Source organism: Convolutriloba macropyga, unplaced genomic scaffold, assembly GCF_964194025.1.
Source record: "Convolutriloba macropyga unplaced genomic scaffold, txConMacr16.3 SCAFFOLD_428, whole genome shotgun sequence".
In the NCBI taxonomy this organism is placed as follows: Eukaryota; Metazoa; Xenacoelomorpha; order Acoela; family Convolutidae; genus Convolutriloba; species Convolutriloba macropyga.
This window is the reverse complement of record NW_027449743.1, coordinates 77,297-83,795: the sequence shown is the minus strand read 5'-3', so window position 1 is coordinate 83,795 and position 6,499 is coordinate 77,297. Positions and strand designations below refer to the sequence as shown.

At 36.6% G+C, this 6,499-nt stretch overlaps 1 pseudogene; it reads left to right on the top strand.

The window, feature by feature from the left end:
* Positions 1 to 1,304: 1,304 nt before the first annotated feature.
* LOC142355295 (uncharacterized) overlaps positions 1,305 to 6,499 on the top strand; it is an 82,028-nt pseudogene continuing 76,833 nt past the window's right edge.

The following is a 6,499-nucleotide window of genomic DNA, read 5'->3' as shown; positions in this document are numbered from 1 at the left end:
CAAGCTCATTTTTTGATCATCTGTTTTTCATTTTTGATCTGTTTTTCATCTTTTGCTCCATCTATTCTTCACACAGAAACCACAGCCTTTGTCAAATGGTACCGCCAGCAAATCATTGGCTTATAGGTAATCATGCACTTTTTTGACCCCTCTATCCAATGGGGTTTCGCGTACATTTTTTGCATACCATTTTGAGGACGCCTCAATTTCACAAAGCTTCTCAGTGTTATTCTCGCGTAACTCACGTACAAGTTTGTCTACGTCTGCGAGGAACTGCACCTCATTAAACTTGTCTCTCACAGGGTGTTTAGGTCCCAACGATAGGATGTCGAGTACAAAATTTGGAAGTTCACGGCCATCCATTATCACAACATTACTATGGGAGCCATTCCGCAGTGGTCTATCTTGTCTCTCTGACAATTTGTCAGATTTAAATTTTTAACCTTTAAACCCAAGTTTTTTAGTACATCTTTTTGATACACGTTTGACACTCACATAGCTTTGGTGGTCATGAGTTTCTCTGCGAAAGGCATCGAGACTTTTCCATTCAATGCTACTCGTGGAGCTACAACATTCAGCAAGGTGTTGATCCACCTGTGAAGCCTTTTGATGTTCTGAATTTTGTCGTTTTTTATGATATCAACGGTAGCATTTTGAGGCTCTGATTTTGTTTTCAGTGATCTTATCTGCCAGTTCTTATCTAAAGTCTGGTTCACTATTTTTGAAGCTCATTCATCTGGTTACTGATTTTTGGTCCAGCATGTCTTGTTTTCTTCAAGGGCATGATCGGAAGCCAACCAACTAGTTGTTGCGTTAAAAAACCTGCGAACCGTCACTTGAACTACGTTTTTCTTATTCTGAAGCGGTGCACAGCTGCAAAAATTCAGTAATATGCTTGTTTGAATTGGTTTTTGATACCAATGGCAGGTAAATACACTTTTAAATGCTCTTTAAATAATACGGGGCAGTTTTTCTGCAGCGCCAATGGGTCTAACGCCAGGATGTTTGTTGAGTGGTATCGGAATTTGGTTGTTGATAATAATTTAGCAATGTTCTTTTTCATGCGCTCCATCAAGTTTAAAAGATAAGATGAGGATGTTGTATGAAGATTATCACAAGTTGCGCGCATCTCGCTGTGCCTTTGTGTCAATTTTGTATAATTGGTCCTTGACAACTCTAATGAAACATTTTGCTATTATGCTACCCTCTTTGTTTACATTTGTTGTTTCAAACGCTCTTAACAGCATTTCATTTTTAATCCATTATTTATAAATTGCCATTGATTCAGCTTTCATTTAACATTTTAGTTTTTAAATGGGTTGGTGAGATAATGCTGTCAAGTTTTGTAGCTGACGAGGCCTATCAACATGATCAATCTTCGCTTAAGCAGCAAAGAAACTGATGAAAGTTTCCGACTTGCAGATGAGGTACGTCACTATTTATTAAAGTTTTACTGCGGCTTCCCGTTTTAAAGCACAAACTAGGGTATTAATCGAAACTATGTTTTTCAGGTGCAGAAAACTTGCTTTTAGTTGGTTAAATTTTATAGGAGAGGTTCAACAATTGAACGAGCTAAACTGACATCGCCTTAAATGCTATTTCAATAATGTAGATAAGAAATGCCTGAATTGATTTCTTGGATCTATAAGAAATCCCTCCCCCCCCCCCCCCCAGCTTAGTGGGAATATTTTTTTGATAGGCGCGCGTGCATTATTCTTACATAGTAAAGTGCTATATAACAACACATAATTTGTAACTGGGGGTCGTAAAAACACTGGGTGGGGGGGGGGACAGAATAGATCCGATTTCCGTTACCGCGTGTAATGCCTACTACTATAGAAACAAATGTTATTACGTTCTTAACTGAAAAACAAAATCCGAAAATTTGGTTCATTTGAGTTACGGAGCTGAGTATACTTTGAGTAAATTTGCTATCCATGGGATCCCAGTTAAATTGCCTCATTCAAGTTGTCCGTACATAAGCATGACATCGGTTGCTAATAAATTAATCTTTTTTGATGTCATAGAGGCGACTTTCTACCTTTCTCTATAATATATGAGTGCTTAAACTTTCTGTGCTCTTTGGGTGAAATTTTCTTTAACGCTGTTAAATGCTCACAATTATTGGATGATATTGAAGTCAATTTCAAAACAAATCTATAAGAAGTTTGTCGAACAATTTATCACAAAACTTGGTCCTGGTTGAGAATGTACAGCATGCAATCGGTTGCGGTTGGATCTTTACGTTTCCTTACCCACAGTTAAGTGTGAATTTCGTGTCATGTGCGATACCCTTTACCTGTGAACTATTTTTAATTGATCTCAAACGAAGTTTGTAGCAATTATATTTGTCATGTGTTCTTTTTATGCAATTTTTTGCTTGACCAATTTTTTTTTGTCAGACCCAATTGACTTTTTGTCCTCAAAAACGGGATAAACAGGTAGCGCCCAGCGGGCATTAAGTGCTCTTAGAGCCTTTCAGCTCACTATTCTCCAAGTATGCGATTCACAGAAACTGTTTTGGAGACTTACATTATTTATGGTGTGATGGTCTTACAGGTTGACCCCCCCCCCCCCCCCCCACATTGCCCCTCCCCCTCACTTCCACCAATCCCCACCCTTGCGAACATACATCATCGTTGAGGCCGTACGGCACCGTTCAGCCAAAGACCCCTCCCCCCTCAGCCCCCACCGGTGCGCTCACGTTACGCCCCTTCAATTAAGCGAAAGCTAGACTCACTAAAACGTAGCTAGCTACTGACAAAGCCAACCGCTCGCCGGTCGTTTGAGAGCAAGTTAGTCGGTTATGTTCTTTCGTTTTAGCCCGAGATAGTGCAAGCGTGTTTCTTGGGTGATGCGGATAAAGTGCGGTCCATACTGTACAAACAGAAAGATGACATCAACATTCTAGATAGCAAGAAGAGATCACCTCTACATGCAGCCGCCTTCAATGCAGAGTCGGAGATTGTAAACCTCCTGCTTTTATCAGGCATGAGATTAATTATAGAAAAAGTTGCGTTGACGTGTTCAAGATTTCATATGCTGCAATAATGAGCACTTGCTTTGTTCTTAAGATTTTAGTTTTAACGTTAGTGATGATTGACGGATCTTTAAGTTAAATGTAGTAAACGCTCCTTCATTAATTTCCCGTGTCACCATCCGCTTGTACAAAGTTTTTGTGTGGTAATTTGTTAACCATTTGATGATCGGCTGATCATTTCAAGATTCTTTGCCTGTCTTTAGGTGCCAAACCAAATTTAAAGGACAGCCGATGGCTGACTCCTTTGCACAGGGCATGTCGGTCCAGATCAAGCGAAACAGTGAAAGCGCTTCTAGAACACTCTGGTGACGTTGTAGCCCGTGACAAAAACTGGCAGACGCCACTGCATATTGCAGCTGCCAACAATTCCATTGGTGAGTCACTGTTTTCAGAATCAAATTTAACTTTTTGTCATTAGAGAAATTTCATCGGCAAGAAGTCTTAATCCATTCTGAGAACCTTGCGTAGAGGTTATAAGTGGCATGATTTTTGCTTTCATGCTAAATCATTGTTTAATAGCCGCACAGCGATAGCGTGAATGAGTTTCTGGTCACACTTGACTTACCTCACTCTCAAAAAAGACTTCCTCACTTTGAAATTGTTTTTTACAATTCAAAGAATTTGAATTGTATTGGGGCGCTGTCGTTTTTACGACTCGAAGAGGAGTATTGGAGAAGTCCTTTTTTTAAATCAATTTAATTGGAGTAATTTTTGAAGCGGGAAATCAAACGCGTGAAAAAATTTGGAGTGATTTTGGTGCTGAACAAAATTGAAGAGCGTAGCGAAAAGAGATTTGTTTTTTTTTCATACCGCCGTTTTTGAGAAAGTGAGAAATTGATGTGTGAAAAAATTTTCTCTAAGCGAGCGAAATTTTTTTGTTCACTTGCGGCTTTTACAAGCAGTTTTTTTTTGCAAATTTTGTTGGTTATGAGGTTGATTATGATATTGTATTAGTTTTAGGTTTTTTGATAGGAATTGAAGGTTTCAAGTAGTTAATTTGAGTTTAATGCTAATTTGGAGGTTTTTAATCAGTTTTGCTGATTTTAGACGAAATTTAATGATTTTTTGCCCGTTTTTTTTTATTCAATGCTTTAAGTGGGATTTAAATAGAAGCTTGTTACTTAAGGATTATTCAGATACCAATTGACTAAAGTTTTCTTTGTATAAATTTTTTTTTCTTAGGAAAATTGACAGAAAAATTGAGGAATTTTAAACCGTTTTTCTTATTTTTTGCAGTTTTTCTTTTATCTTATACAAGTTACTTAGCCTATTATGACTTGCCCATTGTTTTGCTTTTTATGGCGTTTGTGGAGGCTCAAGGTTCACAATAGTTGTTCTGGTTGTTTAGTCATAATTATGGGCAATTTTCTTCTTCGAGTCGTTTCCTGATGTTTTTAATCAATTTTATTGGAGTGAATTTTGAAGCGGGAAATGAAACACGTCAAAAAATTTGGAGTGATTCTCTTGCTAAACAGAATGAAGACTGGAGCTAAAAGAGAGTGGTTTTTTGTTCATATCGCTGTTTTCTAGAGCTAGAAATTGAGGTGTGAAAAAAAATCTGTAGGCCAGTGAAATTTTTTGTTAAGGTGCGGCATTTTAAAGTGGTCTTTTTCAATTTTTTTGTTTAAGAGGTTTGGTTATGATTTTTTTTTTCATTTTAGGCTGGTGTTGCTAGTGTTTTGAAGGTTTCTGGAAAGTTATGAATTTTATGCTAATTCGGAGGTTTTTCATGTATTTTACTGATTTTTGGGCTAATTTTTGCGATTTTTTGAATTTTGTTTTGTTTTGTTTTACTGCCTCAAGTGGGTATTGAAATGACCCATCTTACTTGAGAAATTTTTAGTTAACAAATAGTTTCAGTTTTGTAGATATGAAGCAATTTTTTGTTGAGAAATATAACGAAAATTGGAAATATTTTTCTTTCTTTTTTTTTGCAAATTTTTGTTTTTTTTTTCCGTTCCTTAGATAAATTTCGTAGCCTATTATGATTTGCCTATTGTTTCGCGATCATCTGGATACCATTTTGGCTGAAAAGAATATTTCTTTGGATTTATGTGCTTTTGTAATATAAAAAAAATTGTTAACTTTTTCGAGTTTTTTAGTCAAAGTTGTTTGTAAGAGCTTATTTTTTCATGATTTGGCATCAAGTATTTTAAAAACTTCTCATAAGTGGTTTTAGTAGGTACTAGTTGTGTTGATTAAATAATTTTGATAGAGATAGTTATTTTGGGGTCTCGATTGATGACAAATGATTATCATATTTTAATAGGTTTGATTTTACTTTTTTGTTTTATGGTTTTATGGTTTCAATATAATCCTAAATTGGTGGAGGCACGTTTTATCTGATGAGTAGTTGAATTGCATTTAAGTGGATTTCCACTTCGAGTCGTTTCCGGAATTCTTCCGGCTTTGTTTTTTTAAGATCTGTTCACACATTTTCATGATTTTTGAAGTCAAATTGGAGTAGTGATTTTGGTCACGCCGAAACAGGAAATGGAGCGAAACAGCGAGTGGTTTTGCGGCGTGGCATTTTTCCGCTCTAATTTTAAAGTAGAGTGAGAAAACGGTGTTTGAACTAAAATTCGCTTTCTCGCTAGTGGTTTTTTGTTCACATGCGGCAATTTCACTTTGGTTTTTACTGTTTTTTCAATTTTTTGGATTGGATTTTTCAAGTAGTTTTCCCAATCCATTCGTAGTTCATTATAGGCCTAGTTTTTGTTAGAATCGAATTTGCATTTCTCGCTAGTGGTTTTTTGTTCCCGCTAGAGGCATTTTGACACTGGTTTTCTGTTTTTTTTTTTGTTTTTTATCTGTTTTTTTTAAGAAATGGTTTTTCCAATTCACGCATAGTCCGTTCTAGGTCTAATTCTTTGTTCAGTCAATGAAAATTCTTCGAATTGTACGTCAGGACTTGTCCTGCTATGTTTTTTTTAAATTCAAAGAGATAAGGTCAAGTGAATGTGTGTCACTCTAATTGAAGGTTATTTGAGAGCAGCTAATAGAAACAGCAATAAGTTATATAGATTCTTGATCAAAATTTAACACCTCAGCCTTTAATGGAACCAGGAGTTTTTTTGGTATGTCTTTACTGTTTTTCTTAGACTGCAGATCTACGAAGCTATTGCGGCTATTTTCTGGCAATCTGCCAGCTATGTTTTCACTTGTTCTTGTGAATAAAATTGAGAACGTGTTAGCGAATTGAGGATTGTTCGTGTACTGTTTTGCGAACTTTCAAATCTTCTTACAAATCTCTATGAGAATTGATTTTGGTTTAGGTTGTGCCGAACTGCTTATTCCTCACTTGCCCAATATCAACGTAGCTGACCGTCCGGGCAAAACACCATTGCATCATGCAGCTATCAATGGACACAGTGAGGTTAGTCCACTTCACATGTATAGAGGACGCTATTGTATCTATGGTCTACGGTGACCATTTAACGAATGAGTTAAACTTTAGTA